Source organism: Sander vitreus, chromosome 14 (assembly GCF_031162955.1).
Source record: "Sander vitreus isolate 19-12246 chromosome 14, sanVit1, whole genome shotgun sequence".
Taxonomy (NCBI): Eukaryota; Metazoa; Chordata; class Actinopteri; order Perciformes; family Percidae; genus Sander; species Sander vitreus.
In genome coordinates this window covers 14,831,620-14,853,799 of record NC_135868.1, presented here as the reverse complement: position 1 = coordinate 14,853,799, position 22,180 = coordinate 14,831,620, and the positions used below count along the sequence as shown (strand labels likewise).

Genomic DNA, 22,180 nt, shown 5'->3' with positions numbered 1-22,180 from the left:
AGTAATGACAACAGAACTGTTGGCACGTCCACATGATACAAACCTTCCGTGATCACGCACAGCCCCCACCCCTCCTCCACGCAGTTGCTAGTAGCCAAGGAGGACACGAAGGAGCTGATAGTCTTAATAAGTTTTGTAGCAACTCATTTGGCAATGGCTTGAACATAATGAACGTTGAATGATATCAAAAAGTTACGCACTAAAGCTTTAATAACATCTTAGCCTGTATGTAAGTAACTTTTAGTTTTAGTTTTTTCATGCCTGATATTGTATATAATGCTCAAAATAGTATTTGTGTTTTTAAGGTAACTAATCTATACTACACACTGTTGTTGGATCAATAAAGTTTATCCTGTCGTATGCAGTGGTGCAAGAAGTATTAATATCTACTACATAGGCAAAAGTAGTAATACTAGAATATAAAAATGCATTACAAGTAACAGTACTGCATTTAAAAGCTTACTTAAGCTTAATAAAAGCTACACAAGTATTATAAAGAAAAATGTACATAGTTTCAAAAGTATTGATTGTGCAGCAGAATGACCGTGCCAGTGTTATATTATTATGTATTACATTATTGGATTAACATTAGTAATGCATTACCATGCAGCATTTTAATGTTGCAGCTGGTGGCAATATGTCTACTAATGTATATAGTTTTGGGTAGTTTAATGTATAACAATGCATCACATTTTATAAACTGATCATATACAGTCAGGTCCATAAATATTGGGACATCGACACAATTCTAATCTTTTTGGCTCTATACACCACCACAATGGAGTTGAAATGAAACGAACAAGATGTGCTTTAACTGCAGACTTTCAGCTATAATTTGAGGGTATTTACATCCAAATCAGGTGAACGGTGTAGGAATTACAACAGTTTGTATATGTGCCTCCCACTTTTTAAGGGACCAAAAGTAATGGGACAGATTAACAATCATAAATCAAACTTTCACTTTTTAATACTTGGTTGCAAATCCTTTGCAATCAATTCCAGCCTGAAGTCTGGAACGCATAGACATCACCAGACGCTGGGTTTCATCCCTGGTGATGCTCTGCCAGGCCTCTACTGCAACTGTCTTCAGTTCCTGCTTGTTCTTGGGGCATTTTCCCTTCAGTTTTGTCTTCTGCAAGTGAAATGCATGCTCAATCGGATTCAGGTCAGGTGATTGACTTGGCCATTGCATAACATTCCACTTCTTTCCCTTAAAAAACTCTTTGGTTGCTTTCGCAGTATGCTTCGGGTCATTGTCCATCTGCACTGTGAAGCACCGTCCAATGAGTTCTGAAGCATTTGGCTGAATATGAGCAGATAATATTGCCCGAAACACTTCAGAATTCATCCTGCTGCTTTGTCAGCAGTCACATCATCAATAAATACAAGAGAACCAGTTCCATTGGCAGCCATACATGCCCACGCCATGACACTACCACCACCATACTTCACTAATGAGGTGGTATGCTTTGGATCATGAGCAGTTCCTTTCCTTCTCCATACTCTTCTCTTCCCATCACTCTGGTAGAAGTTGATCTTTGTCTCATCTGTCCATAGGATGTTGTTCCAGAAATGTGAAGGCTTTTTTAGATGTTGTTTGGCAAACTCTAATCTGGCCTTCCTGTTTTTGAGGCTCACCAATGGTTTACATCTTGTAGTGAACCCTCTGTATTCACTCTGATGAAGTCTTCTCTTGATTGTTGACTTTGACACACACATACACCTACCTCCTGGAGAGTGTTCTTGATCTGGCCAACTGTTGTGAAGGGTGTTTTTCTTCACCAGGGAAAGTATTCTTCGGTCATCCACCACAGTTGTTTTCCGTGGTCTTCCGGGTCTTTTGGTGTTGCTGAGCTCACCGGTGCGTTCTTTCTTTTTAAGAATGTTTTCTTAAATTTTTTTTCTTGATTTGGCCACACCTAATGTTTTTGCTATCTCTCTGATGGGTTTGTTTAGATTTTTCAGCCTAATGATGGCTTGCTTCACTGATAGTGACAGCTCTTTGGATCTCATATTGAGAGTTGACAGCAACAGATTCCAAATGCAAATAGCACACTTGAAATGAACTCTGGACCTTTTATCTGCTCCTTGTAAATGGGATAATGAGGGAATAACACACACCTGGCCATGGAATAGCTGAGCAGCCAATTGTCCCATTACTTTTGGTCCCTTAAAAAGTGGGAGGCACATATACAAACTGTTGTAATTCCTACACCGTTCACCTGATTTGGATGTAAATACCCTCAAATTAAAGCTGAAAGTCTGCAGTTAAAGCACATCTTATTCGTTTCATTTCAACTCCATTGTGGTGGTGTATAGAGCCAAAAAGATTAGAATTGTGTCGATGTCCCAATATTTCTGGACCTGACTGTATTTTATATGTAAAATCTTCATCTGAAAACAGCTGTCATATGTAGAGTAGTTCAAACGTATCCTCTGAAATGTAGAGGAAAGCAGAAAATAGAAAGTACTCAAATTAAGAACAAGTACCTCAAAATCGTACTTTAGTTTACACTACTTGATCTTATGGTATTGGGGTTTGCCGCTGAAATGTTTAGCACAGGAGGAGAAGCTCTACTACTATTGCTACTCACTTTTTGGAGTGAGGTTTGGTAAGGAAAGCTCTATTTATGTTGGATATTTAGAATCAAATTCCAAAAAAATAAAAACCATACACACATAGGCCTACATCTTAAATGTGTTATAATGAATGCAGTGAATATGTGAGAATGTGAATATATCCAAACACACTAAACTAAACATGGCATATGTAGGCCTACTGTGGATTCACACGCCCGTACTGTCAATGAACTTGTAATTCAGTTTCTGTTTGCTCTGCTGCGAGCCCTCTTATATTTTTGCATGAGTAGCTTACAAACTGCCCCATTTTTTAACTCTCTCTCTCTCTCTCTCTCTCTCTCTCTCTCTCTGTGTGTGAAGGTGGGGGCAGAGAGCTGTGCGCTGCAAACATCATTAGGAGGGGAGACGCTTTTCACCGTCAGCGCCGGAGCAGAGCAGGGGAGCCCTGGCAACAAGGAGCGACACAAACTCAGCAGCCCGTTACACCCTACAGTAAGTCACACAAAACTGTTCATTCAGTACTCGTTTCACCAACCTGCTTTCTCCATGCCACTTTTCTCTTTTGGAGCTGTGAAGAGAAAATGGCTGGAAGAACTGGGCAGGGTGGCGCAGACGCTCTGGTTTACTTCAAAGCCTCGGGAAATGTTTACTTCGCCCTCTGACCTATTTTTAAGTGACCAAACAGTACGGGGGCGTAGGGGGTTTAGGTGTACGTACTTGTCATTTCGGAACGTAAATGTTAAGTAGTGTTTAAGTGGGGCGAAAGAGAGCGGAGGTTTGGCTGGATTCTGACCGAGCGAGGAGCGCGTCCGCCGGCCGAGCTGGTGTCGGGCAGGCGCTGTAGTTTCAGTAACTGCGCCACCCGACCTTGCAGATTGTTTTTTAGCGCTTAACATTGACATACACTGCTAAATAATGTTGCTTCAAGACGTATTTGTTTTCTTTTAAACTATGTTTTTACTGACAAGCACTGTCAAAGGCAAGCGCTACATTTCTATCTACGTTTCACCATCGCGGAAGTGTTTTCTCTACACGAAAAGAGCAGGAACAACTAACCACAGTGTGTTTTTGAAAAACGGACATCTATTTTGCATGTTCGGACCGTGGTTTCGTGTGTAATATGATACTATACAGTGTTTTACATTGTCAGCTGTTTGTAAAGGACATAGGGTTTGTGATTGCTGGACTACCCGTGATGTCATTCATCCTAGCTTGGATCATTATATAACGGGACTGTAGGGAAGCCTGTGATAGCAGGCTATTTTTACTGTGTTTACACCTCGGAGTTGCACTCAGGGTAGGCTATGCTCCCCAAGTGATACAGCCTAGGCTTTCACTCACATTGTGCATTTAATATGGCATCCAAATGAGACCAAGTGGATGGACAAATGTAACTGGTAAAGATGAAAAGCTGCAGTTCTTCCCACCAGCTGCATAATTTACACGTTTAAGTGTTAGCCTTTTCTGATGGTGTCTGTGTAATTATTTGCTATTTGAACAAAAATGTTGTCAAGCTTAACTTGTTGATTATGTCTCTTCTCATGTTTGAAGCATGCCCTATTGAGTTGCCTTATTCCCTTAAGCAATGAATGAACCAGACACCCTAGGGTGCTACTGTAGCCTGCTATACAAATACCAGTGCCGCCAAACAGAGATCTTCGACATTATAACTTTAAGCTAAATTTCGGTAAAAATGCATAGCAAACAAGTTTTTGGTCGTTTTTGAGACTTAGACTGATCAAGTTGTCTGTGTTGTAGAGGCAGCAGGTCGGAGAAGGGAGAGAGGTAGTAACTAAGTAGGTAGATGGAAATATATACCTGAGAATCAGCTCTGTAACAGGGGATGCCTTGATGTCTAATGATGGGGAGGAGGTAGATGATAAAGCAAAGGGGACCCAGTATTAATCCCTGTGGAATACCATGAGGAGGTCTTTGAGATCTTGGTTCTTAATGGAGACTTAATAGAAAACTGTTCTGCTTGAGAGATCAATCAAATGTGTACACGACAATGTGTTCATGACAAAAGGGCATAATTGTTTTAGGATGATTATATGAAACACCATATTAAAAGCCGTATTAAGGTAGTAGTCTTCTGCCCTTTGAATTTGAATAGGGCAGTTTGGTGCTGTGACAGTTATGGCCTTGCAGATGTGGGTTAAGCTGAGTGGAAACAGTACATTCCAGGATTTTAGAAAGGGATGGGATGCCTGGAAGTCCTATGGGTCAAAATGTAAGGATTAACCAGGGGTTGAATTTATAGACATGTCTAAAAATGACATGACAAAATGCTAAAGAGTAGTAGTAAAAGTAGAGACAGGGGGAAAAACTGTATATTTAAGAAACAGTAGAGGGCATATTTGTAGTTGGTCACCAGTTTAAAAGAACACGCCGACTTAGTGGGACTTTGTCTTATTCACCGTATCCCCCAGAGTTAGATACAGTAAGTCTATACCTACCCTTCTCATCTCCGTGGGTGTCGTAACTCTGTCTGACGCACCCACCGCTAGCTTAGTTTAGCACGGCTCCTGGAGGTAACCGACTCCATCTAGCCTAGCACCTGAGAAGCCCCGTGGTGAGGAGCAGAGAGTTCGCCTGGAGTTCTGCGAGCAAATCACTCCCCCCAAGTAGCAGTGCTTCGCCTTTCTGAGAAAAGTTCCCAGTATGTATACGGTTAGAAGATGGCTGTGTCTCATGTGACCTTGTTATTTGTACACGCTGTGACTATACAAATCACAACATGTAAATAGGAAAATGTTGGCATTATTTTATCACTTATTGGGAGCTATAGGCTAGATGGAGTCTGTTACCTTCAGGATCCGTGCTAAACTAAGCTAGCAGTGGGTGCGTCAGACAGATTTACGACACCCACGGAGATGAGAAGGGTATGTATGGACTTATCTAACTCTGGGGGATACGGTGAATAAGACAAAAGTCCCAATAAGTTGGCGTGTTCCTTTAAGGAGTTGTAGACAGGAGCGGAAAGGGTTTTGATTATGTCTATAAGAGTAGCAGGTTCAATATTTTTTAGGTTTGTTAAAGCCAGGGAGTTATGATGGTGAACACCAAGGCTTTGCGAGGGATGGACCAAACTATAGTGCTCTATTGTGGGGTCATGCGTGCTATTCCACCCACCTACCACACACACACACACACACACACACACACACACACGCACACGCACACGCACACACGCACACGCACTGTACCACAGCCACCATAGCCTTTGATTCAAGCAGCCACTCACTTTCAAATGGTAATAAAAGGCAATTAGAAGCCGAGGCATTCTAATCACAAGCCGTTTAACTGAGCTTGGCTCATTTGTCAGAGCCATATGTGCACACAGACCCACACACTCAAACATACATGAATATACATGTCTGATAGATCATGCTCGAGGCTTTTCTTTGTCCCTGGAATTTGCTGGCTATGTAAGGGAAAAGAGGACATTTCTGTGTTAATGTGTGTGTGTGTTTGAGGGAGACAGAGAGATATTTCTATGTAATGATTGGGTGGAGATGTCACAGCTGAATTAATAAGTGACAGACACGGCTCTATGCTCTAACCTGCAAATACAGGAGTGGATGATGGGTAGGCAGGGAAAATGGATCGACCAATGGCTGCAACAGGTGTTTGTTTGTTTGTGTGTTTCTGTGTATATTCCTAGATAAATTAGTTAGAATAACAGTGCTCTTTTACTTACTCTCAACATTTGCTTAGAGAATAACTTTGACAGGTTGCACACGGCAGGCAGAGGTGTAGTGAAGGGTAAGCACAAATAAGGGCCCTTTACCAATATCCCTTGAGATATTTGGAGTCTGCATGAGTGAGTAAACGTTCTCACTCTGTTCTTGTACATTTTGGCTTGACGTGTCCTCTGCCCGATCATGGTGTCTTCATGTGAGCACAGGTAAAAACAGATAAACCCTGCTCTGCACTGAAGTGTGCAAAAGCTTTAAGTGGTATTGGGGCAGACTGATAAGGTAGTAACCAGACAGAATAGTATGTAGATCATGCTCCAAAGTTTTCCTCATGTACTCTTTTATTTGCCACTAAAGCCCTGACTGCAAACTCTAATGTACACATGCTGCAAGGAGCCATAACAAACATAGACACTTGTTCTAATAAAGTAAACATACATAGAGAAATATTTAGTTGTACCAATTCAAAGGTAACAAACAAATTGTAGGTCTAAAGAATATGCGTTTCAAGAAGCCACCTGTTTCCCTCCACCTTCTTTCTTTCATGTCTCTGGCCCATGTTTTATACCACTTTCACACAAAAACATTGTCTGATGTCGTCATAATGAAAAATGATCAACCCCTATTTGCTGCATTCACACCACACTGCTATCACAGCTGAATTCCTGGTCGTCTCGTTTTACACAAGAAGCTACTCGAGCTACACAGAAAAGAAGAACAGCAATCAAAAAAAGAATGTGCAAGAAAAAGGATTTTGAAAAAGTAAAGAGAGGAGATAGGTTCTGGGGGGTGGGGGCAGATCAAGAGATTGAGCTGTCTGGTTGAACCATGCAGTGCGCTCCGACCTTTTCAGCTTTTCGTTTCATCCTCCTCTATTCATGAGCGCACCGAGTACACATGCATGCACACAAGAGAAAGGACACCATCGCACACAGAATACTGCTTTTAAAGGGAATCCATGTGAGTTTTTTGTATTTTGTGTGAAAGAACATTCTACCGTGTGTGATCGTGTGTGCCTTTGTTGCTTAGTGCACAGCTTAATGGAGGAGGTGCTTAGTATTTCTTAAACTGCTTTTACACATGCACTGCAAACCTGAAATTATCTAGACCGTACCCGGCGTAGCTGTATGTAAGAACAGAAATGTCAGAATCAGTCGGATCGGACATCAAACATAGTTTAACCCGCTGGATCCATAGTACAAAATCTCTGATTGCGCCAAATGTGTGAAAATTCACAGCAAGCGATTGGGCGTGTTAGTGGCGTCATATGCTGCTCGCACAGAACCAGAAGAAAACAAATATTCGAGGGTGAAGAAGAAGAAGAGTGATTTACGTGAAGATGGCAACGAAAATGTCTTAACTGGAGAGACAACGTAATTTGGGAAATTCTGCAAATCTGCAAAATTGACTCGGGAAGGAACTTGTTTTGGTGGAACATTTGCACCCTGCAAAAGAAAACGCCACATACAATAAGCTATTAAATGAAGTGACCTGTTCATACAATACAGTAACGTGAGCTATATGAATTAGCCGGATACATGGTTAAATGTAATTTGCTCTTACCAGTGTATCGGCGTGTGTATTTTGTCCATGGCAAATCCCCACCAATCGGTCCCACAACGTCCCAGTCAGATAGTAAATGCTGTAAACATATTCTTTGTAAATCTTTACAACCATTCACCCAAAAAAAACAAAAAACAGGCCTGCCTTGTTGCACGATCCATACTTGCCATTTTCAGTGTGTAGCTTGCTAGCTCGAAGGTCGTTGTTTCCCGAAAAGAACAGCGGGGACTATCCAGTAAATGAAGTCGTCGATCCAGACTAGAGTGGATGTATAAATTTGCAGTCTTTGTGACCCTGTTTACATGCATACCGTCTTTATTTTGAAATGGCAATCTAATCGATAGCAATCTTCTGAATGACCAAGGTACTCCCAGTGTCTGAATGAAAAAGAGAGAGAGACAGAGGAGGCGAGGACTAAAGCGATCCCACAAACTTGTGTTACATTGTCGGGTCAATAAGCCACTGCATGGCTCAATAGCCATGTGAAAAAGGGAAGCTGGCTTTGGGACTTAGTTCAGCCATGTGTGGGCTTTGGCTCTGTAATGGCTGCCAGCGTAGCTGACATGATATACAGTTGTTACAAGGCTAAACTGGACTGAACTCCAAAGTGTATAGTGTTTAAATGATGACCGGGTGCTCTTGTGGGCAAATAAGCTTTTAGGCTACAGATTTGAGTTCCTCCATCAATTTTGAATCTAAGCAACTCATCAAATCGGATAAAATCCTCAGAGCTGTTTTATTAACCGTCTCTAGAAAGATTATTACTGAGCCTGAGCTATACATAAAATGTGATACCTCATGTGAGTCATCATGCAATAGTTAATTCAGTATGCTGCTACTGTGATGTCTCTGCCTTGATTCATATTTGATTATATTCCAAGCAAAGCCTGGCTGAGAGGAAAGGGTTTTAAGCATTGGCCTTTTGAGGGCCAAGTTAAATGAGGGAGAACCTAACTGATAACAGCTGTTTAATGGTATTATGTAGTGCATAAAAGAGCAATGGCTCTGAGCTCTTTCAACTGTGGCTCACTCAATCTGACAAAGCCACAACACTTTTTGGTGAGATTGGAATCTGGTCTAGTTGCTTAAATGGTTGTTCTCCAAGTCTACTCATCTCCCCACTTTAAACACGGTCCATTCACTCATGTACATTTTTGCCTCCGTTTTTTTTTCTCCATGTCTTCTTGCAACTTAAAAAAAGCATATTTCAGTCTCTTCTCTTCTCTTCTCTTCTGCTAGCCTAGTCTTCTCTGCCTTATCCTTATCAAAGGCAGTAGAGGATTACAGTGGGGAGTTGACACTGACTGGCAGTCAGACGGCTCCTGCTTCTCTTCCCCATAGAGCTCCAGGCCTGCGACAAGGATAAACTGACAACCTGGGACATAGCCAGACAGATAGTGATGAGGAAGAGAGATGAAAGAAGAATGCTAAGAATTGGGGTCATGTACATATAGCCATCCATCTTCCATCCGTCTTCGTCCGCTTATCCGGGGTCGGGTCGCAGGGGCAGCAGCTCCAGCAGGTGACCCCAAACTTCCCTTTCCCGAGCCACATTAACCAGCTCTGACTGGGGGATCCCGAGGTGTTCCCAGGCCAGGGTCGAGATATAATCCCTCCACCTAGTCCTGGGTCTTCCCCGAGGCCTCCTCCCAGCTGGACGTGCCTGGAACACCTCCCTAGGGAGGCGCTCAGGGGTCATCCTTACCAGATGCCCAAACCACCTCAACTGGCTCCTTTCGACGCAAAGGAGTAGCGGCTCTACTCCGAGCTCTTCACGGATGACTGAGCTTCTCACCCTATCTCTAAGGGAGACGCCAGCCACCCTCCTGAGGAAACCCATTTCAGCCGCTTATACCCTGGATCTCGTTCTTTCGGTCATGACCCAGCCTTCATGACCATAGATAAGGGTAGGAACGAAAATTGACCGGTAGATCGAGAGCTTTGCCTTCTGGCTCAGCTCTCTTTTCTTCTCTCGGTGCGATAAATTGAATGTAATACCGCACCGGCTGCGCCGATTCTCCGACCAATCTCCCGTTCCATTGTCCCCTCACTCGCGAACAAGACCCCAAGGTACTTGAACTCCTTCACTTGGGGTAAGGACTCATTCCCTACATGGAGTAGGCACTCCATCGGTTTCCTGCTGAGAACCATGGCCTCACTGGATCGGCTGCGAACCGATCCAGTGAGTGCTGAAGGTCGCTGGCTGATGATGCCATCAGGACCACATCATCTGCAAAGAGCAGCGATGAGCTCCCCAGCCCACCGAACTGCAACCCCTCGCCACCCCGACTACGCCTTGATATCCTGTCCATAAATATTACAAACAGGATTGGTGACAAAGTGCAGCCCTGGCGCAGGCCAACCCTCACCTGAAACGAGTCTGTACATACATTGGAGCACAAATGTAATGATTTCTATTACCTGAACATTAGCATCACATTCAAGAGGATTGCCTGTCTAGATCAAGTGCAACTAATGATGACCTGATTTTTATGCTGACTCAAATGTAATTGAGTTAATTTAAGGGAGCACTGTAAATGATCAAATACCTATTAGTTGTTGGACAATCTTGATCTACTTGTAATGGATTGCCTTAGATATTTTGGTTATTTTATTTACCTTTTAGATCAGGGTCAATTGATACAAACTTGCCCCTTATATTATAGCGAGTATAATAACCTTTAGCTTTATGTTGGAACAAAATGTATGCATGTAGGCTGAAGAGGATTATTTGCCTGTTGCAATAAATCTGTAAGAATAAGTACATTTCAGTTAAAGGAGACATTATGCTCATTTTCAGGTTCATATTTGTATTTTGGGTTTCCACTAGAACATTTAATCTTCAAAAACATTATTATTCTCCATGCTGTCTAAATGTGTCTATATTTATCCTCTGTCTGAAACGCTCCGTTTTAGCGCCTGTCTTTTTAAGCCCCCCTCCCAAAAAGCCCAGTTGTTTCTTATTGGCTTGTGAGAAAATGGCACACCTTTGCGAAGGTAGTTCCCAAACCGTGGTAGGAGATACTCAGGGGCCATCCACACGGAGACGCTTTTTGATGCAAACGCACATGTTTAGCATCGTTTGGGCCGACCGTCCAAATTAATTCTGTAAACGCACTGCCTGAAAACGCACTTTTTTAAAACCTGGTCTTAGGGTGAAAAAAATTTAAAACGGCTCTCTTTTGGCTTCGTTTGGACAGCGAATACGTCCGTATCGATGATGTCATCGCCACACCCCTCGACCTCTTGCCCGCAGTCCCGCACTAGTGGCCACACACACACACGACTGCGGTGAAGCTAAGCGAGCATATCCCATCTCCATGGTCAAACCAGCTCACTTCATCTAAATACTTTGTCTCTGCTCCCTGACACTTCCCTCTGTTCCTTGATTGTACACAAGATATATTGCTAACGTTATGTAGCTAACATTAAACATCGCTAAAGTAGCTGACGTTAACGTTAGCTGCTATGGTTAGCTGTTTATAAAGTGGAAGTAGACAACTTATCAACTAGCTAGCTAATCTGTCTGCTTATCAACTCCTTGAACGGATTATAGTAACTTTTACCACGGCTTATTGTAGAAAGGCTACTGCAAGAAAAACGTGTGGATTATCAAAAAGACATTGGCTCACTGACTTTTGTTTGACTGCCGATGTTAGCTAGCAGCGTTAGTGCGTTAACTTTAGCTCTGCTAGCTAGCGCGCTGCAATCATGTCCGATGGCAGATAGAATTGCAAAATAAAAAACAATCCAACAGCATATTATACTAGGGCTGCAACTAACGATTATTTTAATAATCGATTAATCTGTCGATTATTTTTTCGATTAATCGATGAATCGGATAAAAAACAAAAAAGCATTAATTTACATCAACTCAATACATACTTACATACTTGTTGTTTTAGATAATAGTTGTGCAAAGGTAAGTAACCCAAAGAGCAGATACACACACACACACACACACACACACACACACACACACACGACACGCTTATTCATTAAATTATTACCATCATTGTAGTAAGTGCAAGTTAAGTTCATTTGTACACCACATTTAAACACAGCTTAAGATGACCAAGTGCTATAAAAGAACTTTAAAATGAAATTAAAAAGTACAAGACACACAAATATATTTGTCAACAATAACTGATATGGGACAAAGCACAGAATATATACATGACAATAGATTGAAAAATGAATGGGCAAAAAGACGAGTGAATAAAAACGTGTCTTTAGTCTTGCAAATTATACCACCCCTGCTTTACTACTGTTATTAATGAGCTAACGCTAACTTGTCATGCTTGTCAAGCTGGATAACGAGTAAATACCACACCAGCACCAGAAGAGGGACGTTACGTTCCTCACTTTCAAAACGGAACAAAAGTAGGATTCTGTAGTGACTTTACCCTGCTGTTGAACTCCATGTTTACGATTTAGGAGGTGCTGAATCATCACTGTGGTGCGCCTGTGCCTTGCCATGTCGCTTTTGCTTATCTTGCACTTAACACATTTTCGATTTATGTAGGGTGAAATGCTCCCACACCTTGGATGACTTAGGTCGAACTGATTTCTCTGCCTCCGCCATGTGTTTCAGAACAACGTTACGGGTCTCTTCGGTCTCTCTCCGTATTTCCTCCACCCCCGCTCTGCTCTTTTTTCTTTTCTTTCACTCCGCGCCGCTCCGCACGGCACTCAACTCAATTGCTTTTATCTCCGCGACTGAGTGGCGTGTCGCGCGACACAACGAATCGATAATGAAATTCGTTGCCAACTTTTTTTAATAATCGAATTTTATCGATTTTATCGATTCGTTGTTGCAGCCCTATATTATACAATGTAAACAAAGACACGTTTTCTTGCGGCGGCTTTATGAAAATGAGCAGTGGTGAAAGTTATTATAGTCCATGGATGTATTAAGAAAACGTTATAGTCTAGTCATGTTATGATGGGAAGTGGAAGTAGCGATGCTCTTCTTCTCCGTTTTTGGTAAATTTCTGTAGCAGAAACAGCCTATAGGCCTGGAATATGAAGTAGCGTGTTGAGTCTTTTACAAATACAAACTATTCTTGAAACAAATCCAGGTTTTTTTTATCCAGGCAGCCTACAGGTTGTAGTTTGGTAGGCACTCCAGATAGCCAAATGTATGTGCACAAGCACTTAAAATTGAGATTTTGTACCTTTTTTAAAGGGCAACTATTATAAGGTGACCAGATTTCTGAGACAAAATCCGGGGACATTTTCAGCTCAGAAGCGTAAATACTCCCAAACAGGTAATGTTTTTATCTTTGTAAACTTAAAACGGGGACACTGCCCCTGCATCCATGGGCATGCTCCCCTGTAAGAAAATGTTGTCTATTTTAACGTTTAAATGCATCAATCTGGTGCACTTTGAAAAGAAATTCAGAGGTTAGACTTGATTAGTCTTATCTATGGATGGAAATACTTGTGCTGTAGCCTGAACTATTTTGCACTTCAGAATTTTAACCATGTACACACAGGTGGAACAGTTTTTTCTTCATATTTTTGCATTAATGTCACTAGGAAGCATACCAGTAGAAATATATATTTGTAAGTGGGATATATATATATAAGTAAGTGGGATTGTCTGGAATCTGGCAATATAATAACCATTATGGTGGGATACACTGGCTAAGCAATTTACAAAAATGTCTGTGCTGACATAAATAGTTTACATGAAAATTAGGGCTGTCAAAATAACACGTTAATTTTGATTAATCTGAGAAAAAACGTATAAAAAAAAAATAACGCAGATTAATCCATTCCATATTGACGTTTGACCCGGAGCCGTTCTAGCCACCATTCAACTGTAAAATGAAGGAGGAAGACGAGAATGTGCTGCCTGGATCGTTAATTGGAACATTTACTTGTAAAAATCTTCTTCCTGAATAGGGTTGGCTACCGAAATCTGGTGCCACTGATATGTCTGCGCTTCTCTCTGATGCTCTGAAACAGACAATACAGGCAACACAAACACCGCTGCACGTGACGCTAGTTAACACTATACTCGACAGCAGCTAACGTTAGCCTACCACTAGCTAGTAGCTGGATTAAAAACGGTTAAAATGCTGACAGCTAACGCTAAACGGTGTAAAGTTTGACTGTGTTTTACTGTAGATGATTCCAACACATGTAACAATCTGCAACTGCCCTTGTCGGAAAAACAACACAGACGGTGCATTCAATGAAACTGGTAAACTACAGCCTCGTGGTGCATTCGAAGTTATTGTTAAATGTCCTTTTCCCATCTGGTGGTTGTTTTTGTCGTTCAACAGCAATTTATTAGTGAAATAAGTTATTGTGTTATACATTATTATTAAATCATTTCATTTTGACCATATGGCCTAGCAATAAACAAGCCTTCTTTAATGTCGCAGACTGTTGTTTAGTACCCTTCTTGTTTTTTCTTTTTGTTTTTTTTTCCAGGCACCGTTAATTATGTATGTAATTAATTAGATTACATTTTTTAATCGATTGACAGCCCTAATGAGAATACATTATAATTTGTGCCTATAGTTGGAGACCATGTAGAAATTTTGTTACAATTTCAAAACCGGATTACCCGGAACCGCTTGTTGTACCGATGCATGTGTTGAGTGAAGAGTTTGTGAGATATTTCACATAGAGTAATGGGTGTGCAGAGATGTATGCAGAATGCAAATATGATAACATTTCATGTAAGTTCAATGTTAATTTTCTCGCAAACCATTTGTCACAGCAACTGGCGCTAATATCATTGGAAAGCTTAGATTCTGGTTGAGGTGGTTGTGCCAGACTCACACCTTTGGCTGAGTCTCTATCTGTCAGAGGGAGAGCAGGAGTGCAGTTGTGAAGAAGTTGGTAATTTCATGGCGCAGATTAACACTTTTGCATGCACTATCAACTGTCATTAGGGGCTGAGCCCCCCTAAAGGTCTGATCCTAGAATCGCCCCTGCTGCTACTTCATACTTGTACTCCACTACACCTCAGAGGGAAATGTTGTAATGTTTACTTTATTGTTTCACGCTGGGCTTGTTTCTGCAACAGCTCATTGAGTATTGGATACAATTAAAACTATTGAGGAAATATTTTCCTTTGACATTGGTCCAGTATTAAACGAGATTGCTGCAGTCGGAAACGGCGAAACAAGCTACAATGTAAGTTAATAGGACAATTGTCCAGCTTGTATTTACGTTCATAAAAGTGCTCGTTTTGCCACTGACAGGCTCAGATTAATATTTTAAGTGTCCGACAACATTATGGAAAGGATTTCTAAGGAGGTCGACCTTTCTGTTAAAGACATAAAACATAAAAAAAAGTAAACATAAAAAGTTCGTGAAATTGTGTTCGCTAAACCCACCAGACTCCATGTAAATAAACTATAATTTTAGCATCGTAAAATATGGGCACATGCACGTTTAGGGTGCGGGTTTGGTCAATGTTTTCTTTCTTTTATTCCAATTTCGGTTCTGTCAGTCACAGTGAAAACCGGGGACATTTCCGGGGACAGCTTCAGCTGGGGACAGGTCACCGAAACTGGGGACGTCTGGTCACCCTAAACTATTATATAGCATTTTCAGGATTATACTTGCATTTTGTATTTGTACTAGAACATGTTTACATGCTTTAATGTTAAAAAAACACTTTTTTTCTCATACTGCCCATGGCTGCTGCACCTGTATTCACCCTCTGTATGAGACGCTCTGTAGGAACGCCCATCTCTTTAATCCCTCCTCCTGAAAAAGCACAGTCTGCTCTGATTGGCCAGCGCGCTTCCTGAAAACTCCGGAGGCTCCGCGCCGTGTTTCACTAGTTAGATCTGGAGCTACTGCAATAGAGTATATTGCAGGACTTTGTACCGTGAAAAATCACCAATAAAAGCTTCTAAACCAAATATTACACAACCGGACATGTCCCTGCAGTAAAATGACCGAAATTTGGAAATGACCACTCTCTCTCTCTTAATACATCCATGGAAATGACCAGCATTGGCTGAGATTACAGCTATGTTGTGTTAGCATGTAGCTACTTAATAGTTAGCAGTATGCTAACGTTAGATTGTAGTGGAATGAAGCAGCACTTTCTACTGTCAAAAATCGCAGATAGAGGCTTCTGAACCAAATACTAACCAATCGGACATGTTTCAGCAGTAATGCAATTGGGTAGAATTTAACAACATTGGCAGCCAAGATGACATTGTTTACTGCCGTTAGCCATATAGCTACTTTAGTTAGTAGTTGACACTAATAGAATATAGCAGTAATTTCTACAGTCAAAAATCGCAAATAGAAGCTTTTAAACCAAATACTACTAACAGAAAATGTTTCAGGAGTAATGTGACCCAGAATTGGGGAGAATTTAACGACACGGACAGCCAAGGTGACATTGTTTACTGCCGTTAGGATGTAGTTACATGACACAATGTTAACACCTCAGTGGCAAAACTCCAGTCCTGCCTACTTGGAGCAGATGACCAATCATAGAAGGCCGGCTTAGAGTTGCGTTACACTTAGCTGAGAGTTGAAAACTTGAAAACTGATGAAACCGGAGTGTTCAGAATAGTTGGAAATGATTTTGCTCACAGGGATTTGTCTACAATATGTTTACCTTATTATTTGGCCACGTTTAACATGAAAATCCAACATTATAACATTATAGATAGATATGACAGAAAACACGGAAAAGCATAATATGTGACCTTTAAGAAATTACTCTTCATGTACTTCTATTTTTACCGGTGCTTCTGCCTTAATTGTTAGAAGTGAAGCCCCTAGACCCTCAGCTGCAAGGTGGGTGTGTGGGTATCAACAATGACTTAAGTATGAGCCAGAAGGATATGCATTGAAAGAGAGGAATTCAATAACAGGAAAATGGCCAGTGATAGAAACAATCCATGGAATACCAAAACCCACCCTTCACCAATGTTGTTCTTGGCACAAGCTTGATTTCCATTACTACTGTTTACTCCCAAGGATGCTGATGTCACACACAGCAAGACACAGCTTGTGACAGTATGGGAAGGGTCAGTGCAATGTATCCTCAAACATCTCATTTCATTGATGGTTTGTTATGTGGTGTGAGGAATGAAGTCCTGAATTCCAGTCTGTCCATGGCCAGTTGTTATCACTGTTCCCCTCTTTCTGACAATGCATTGGTTAATTAATTGGCCTCAGTCACCAAATGGTCAGGGGCATGCGTAGGTGGGCACTGGAGGACAGGTTGAGACAATTCTGTGCAACTAAACACAGGCAATATTTTAAACAGTGTCTGTAAGGCTGAAACTATTTCCTCTCTGACAAAGCTGGGGTGTGGTTTGAATAGAGCAAGTTGCTGGATTGCTGGCTTTTTCTGTCTGTCTGTAAGTCCGGCTGGCTAGCTGGTAGTTGTGGCTTGGCCAGTTCATCTTTTTTTACTCGATGGCCGTGGATCAGCCTTATCTGGCTGGACATGTGGCTGACTGACTCGCTGCCTTACTGACTGACTCACTGACTGGCTATTATTTTTGTCCCTTCTTTCAGCTATGTAGTAAGCTCATGACATTGGAACAGGGACATTTGGCTATGATAGTCAGGGAGGTGTGCTAAAACACTGCTGACAGAGATAAGGTCTAGTGAGCCAGGATGTTCCCTGCCTGCCCACGAGCCCCATGAGCCCATCACCAATTACAGTATCAAGACTTCTTTACAGTGTCTCTTTCTCTATTTTTCTTTCACCATCCGAGACTAGAATCATTTACAACATATATATTTTTTCCACTGGCCTGCCACTACTGCTTGATGAGCGCCAAAGTGTCCCTTGAAAGTAACAGGATTGTATACATTGTTTGCTGAGGAGAGGTAACTTAATTGGAGCTTTAAATTACACACGTTTTTAAGATGGTGGCATCATTTCTGCTTTGAGTGTAGTTACAAAAGCACAGCGCAAGACAAATATGGCAGTACAAACCTAATGAAATTAATTTCTGTCTAGTGTTGTGCATGATGCTGCACTGATGAAATAAAGAAAATTAAATATCTTCCTGCTCTTACACTTTTAAAAGTTTAAAGAAATTACAGGAGTTATTTTAAAGAAATGTCACCATTAATGCACCTCATATTACTGTAAATGTTTTATTGTGTTCACTCTCTTACTTTGGGTCCAGTTTCAACTCTTATTTGTCAGATTTGACTCATAGCTTTAGGATGGCCTGGTCTAACTATATATGTGTACATGTGTACAGCATGTATTTGTGTTTGCTTTTATCCATGATTGTATGTTGCTGTGTATGTGTGTGCATTAAGTTAGATGTTCAAGTGTGTGTGCATGTGTTTGTGTCTGCCGCAGCTCAGGCTTGTGTTTTTGCTGGAGAGTGTGTTCATTGGCGAGTGAGTGTGTAGCAGGGGTCAGGGGATAAACTACGACAGATAAATGAGGTTAATGTGAGGTTTCTCTGTGGCCTGGCCAGTTCTGCTTCACTGACACTGTCATCTACTATCAAATGCCACAGTGGGGGAGGTAAGGTGGCTGCAAAATGGCTCAGTGTCATACTTGCCCTATATGTTTACATTGTTCAGAGTAATGCATATGGAGCCACATTTGTACACAGAGCAAGACGAGACACTTATTGACAGGCTCTTACACAACTTACACAATATACAGACATTCAAAGCAGATATTTGCATGGACATACAATACATAAACACACACACTTGGTGCAATTGCAGGGGCCTGCCCAGGGAAAATACTTGTGGTAGGAGAAGAAAGTTGACCTGATGGGAAATTACTAGGCATCCTCATCAGACCGAAATAACTCTGTTTTTTTTATACATTCCATAACCTTAATGGCTCTTACGGGAACTTTTTAAACTTCCCAGATGTCAGATCTTTAAAAGCCGTTGTTAAGAGTTTTAGGCGGTTTTGAAATGATCATCATCGTAGAACAAATACGTTTATGTAGGCTATATCCACATCTAACCTCAGGAGAAACTGGAGGTCTAGTTTGCTAACACAGGCAGAAACGAAACGGCTGTCTGTTACTGTTTCAAAAACACGTTTCCATTATGTTATAAACATGTACTGTGAGTACAGAGTTTATGTTGTTACATTGTTAGTGTAACCAAGCTACTGTTGATGCCAAACAATTGAAGTCGGTAGATTCCTTTTTAAAAGTATCTAAAGATTTCTTCATATTGAGTTTTTCATTCAAATCTTTAAAGTAACTATATGTAACTTTTAATTGTTTCTGAAACTGTGTAATGTTCCATCTGATGATCATAAATGACCTGTAACAGCAAACGAGACTTGCGGTGAAAAGAACGCTATCTTTATATATTTTTTATTAATACCTTAATGCCCTGGTCTGATTTTTCCTGCAAAGTCACAAAATGATTTACAGCACGTAGACGATGCTACAGAGCACACATTCTGATGGGTCACAGATTTCGGTGTAACACCGGAAGCCTGTGTTATTGTATCCAGCCAAGTAAAGGGTAGCAGGAGATATCTTTATAGAGGCCTAATTGTATTTTAATTTTATTTTAGAGGTTATCTGCTGTAGTTATGGCTGATACTGGGGCAGGGCCATCACAGAAAAAAATTAAATTAAACGAAGAACAACTAAAAACTAAAAGGGAAAGACAGACGACGGCTGAAACCCGAGTCAATCTCAGTCGGGCTTTTAACAGCTGGAGACAATTATGGGATTGTAAATGATTCAAAACCGACCCGAATTGGCCCATTAGGTATGCAATATGTCTATTTCATTTATTAAATAACTGTACAATGCGTGATGTGGTTATACGCCCCCCTTCCATTAAGCGCGAACGTTTTATTCCTTTTAGTCCGTGTTTGTGTTGGCCTACTATTTTCTTTTCCCTTGTCCCCCTGTACTTGTGTAAAGCGTCCTTGGGTTTCATGAAATGCACTGTATTAATCTAAGTTATCATTACATTGGTTGCTACAAACAAGCTCTTAATGCTTTGGCTCGTGACACAGTGACAGTGATACCCAGTTAACTCACAATACATCCAAAGTAGGCTAAGTAACCGGATGCACCACTTGAAATGCAACGATGCATCTGTAACGTATTATCTTATTGTTAATGAATGACTTTCTGTCTGAGCAAAATATTCATCGCAACTCTGACCTCCCGGTAACTCTAACTCAGTAATATACAGTGGGCAATACAGCACCGTAAAGAAAAGACCTTTATGACAGCAGGTGTGGTAAAAACACTACCGCTTTTTCCAAAGCGGCCGCTAGAATCAACACAAACTAAAAGTTACATATAGCCACTTTAACTTGTTCTACGATGAAGGTCTGATGTCTCAGATGGTGTTTCCATTTGTTATTATTTTTTAGGTATTGTGAAGACCATAGCCGTGATTAAGGGCCCGACCGATAAATTGACTGGACTTAACTTTTATTGTCAATTGTTGATATTTCTTCTTTGCTCACCACTATTTTCCTCTGATAGCATGCCCTATAAATGTCACAGCAGAGTTCCCATGTCGCATTTACTACATTGTTTGATTGGTAATGTGTTCTGAAAGTGTTCGTACAATATTTCCCCAATCACTTGAAAAACTCCTGCATCAAGACAGATTCAGAATGGGCTCCTATTACGCCTCCCTGTCTAAATCTGCCTGTCTGTCCTAAAATAAAAACCTCCTATCAAACCTCTCACCACCAGTTAGCCTCAAAACTCAATGGCAGACATCTTTTTGAGAAAAAATATAATTTTATCCCCCTTCTTCTTTCACCCCAGTGCTTTGATTTTTGAGGCGAGCGCCCAGTCAGCTTGGTTTAATGCTCCCATAACGTGCCATTACCTCAGCTAGCGAGTTGCCCCCACACTACCTCTCACACGGCTCCCTGGGATGGATGTCTGAGTGCATTTGCAACCTGACAGGACACGCTACCTAACTGTAAACAACTGCTGGGAGGGGTTGGGGGGGTAAGAGGCAGTGTAACCCTTTTTAGGAGGCCCTTCATGGATAACATTTACACTTACTTAAAGTAAGAGGACTGGTGTGTGGGGAGGGGAAAGAGAATTTGTGTGCGCATGTGTGTCAAGGGTGAGGACATTATGAGTAAGAGCATGCAAAATTATTGTTCATCAAATTTGAACAAAATACAGCTTTCAAAACTGCCATCGCTAATTTAGCACACATAGCCAAAATGTATATGGAATTAAGAGAAGTATATATTTTTGGAATTGTACTGTACTGAGCTAACAGGCAAACTACATCCTTCAGAAACCACAAACTGTCCTATTTCCACATTGACAAAACCATGATGACCCTATTCTATTGTGCTTTTATTGAATCCATTTTATTTGTTTCTTGGATGTCATGGTTTAGAAACCTATCTTTAAAGAACAGAAACTCTCTGAGTCAAATTGTTAAATGGTCTAGTAGGCTGAATGGTGAGTCACAGCTTAACCTAGTGCCACCGTACAACAGACAGTTGCAGTGAATAACCAGCTTGATTTTTAAATGACGACTCCCACCCTTTGCACGGTGAATTTCAGCTTCTTCCCTGTGGACGGAGGTTTATAATCCCACGGTGTAGAACAAAGCAGTATAAAAACAGTTTTGTTCCAGCAGCTATCACTCAGATGAACGTCATAGCAACATTGCACAGATGCTGTAGAAGCAGCGTTTATTTATTTATTTTATTTGAGTGGTTTTAGTGATTGTTGGAGCTTTTTTATCTTTTTTTTTTTTTTAAATCATGTCTGTCTATTGTCTGTGTTTTTAAAACGTGTCATGATGGATGCCTTGTCTTACTGCAACCCAAATCTACCTATGGGTACAAAAAAAGGTAACCTAACCACACCAAGGACCCTAACAGTTGTGTGATTGTAGCTTAACTCTTTAGTATCTGGTGACTCCTTGAATGATGGGATTAAAACGGCTTTAAACATGGTGTTTTCTGCCAGAGACTAGATATGTTTGATACCGATACCGGTATCGGTATATTATGCACCAATCCGATACCACATAATAAAGCCCTAAAGAATATCTACGTTAAAGTAGTTTATTTATGTTCTTTTTCCGTTATAATTGACTGTCAAACTGCAGAATAAAAGAAAGTTCTGTGGCATTCATGTTTCACAAAGAGTTTAACCTGAGCCAGACCGACAACAAAGATAGAAATAATATCACATCCATACAGGGATAGTAGTATACAGCTGTTAAAACATAATAAAATCTATGACACACTGGTATCGGATCGGTACTCGGTAAGTTCAGGTATCGGAATCGGTATCGGAAAGCAAAAAATGGTATCGGACCATCTCTGCCAGAGACAGTAAGTAATAGTCATTGGTACCAGACTAGATCAGATAAAAGTCCTGAAT

The 22,180-nt window shown here is 41.0% G+C and overlaps 1 protein-coding gene across 2 annotated transcripts in view; it reads left to right on the top strand.

The window, feature by feature from the left end:
- The first annotated feature begins 2,930 nt into the window (after positions 1–2,930).
- Positions 2,931–22,180, top strand: part of atxn1a (ataxin 1a) — a 102,955-nt gene continuing 83,705 nt past the window's right edge. For both annotated transcript variants that reach the window (XM_078268506.1, XM_078268505.1), the window contains exon 1: positions 2,931–3,072. The gene's annotated coding sequence lies outside the window, so the exon portion shown is untranslated. The remainder of the gene's footprint in view (positions 3,073–22,180) is intronic.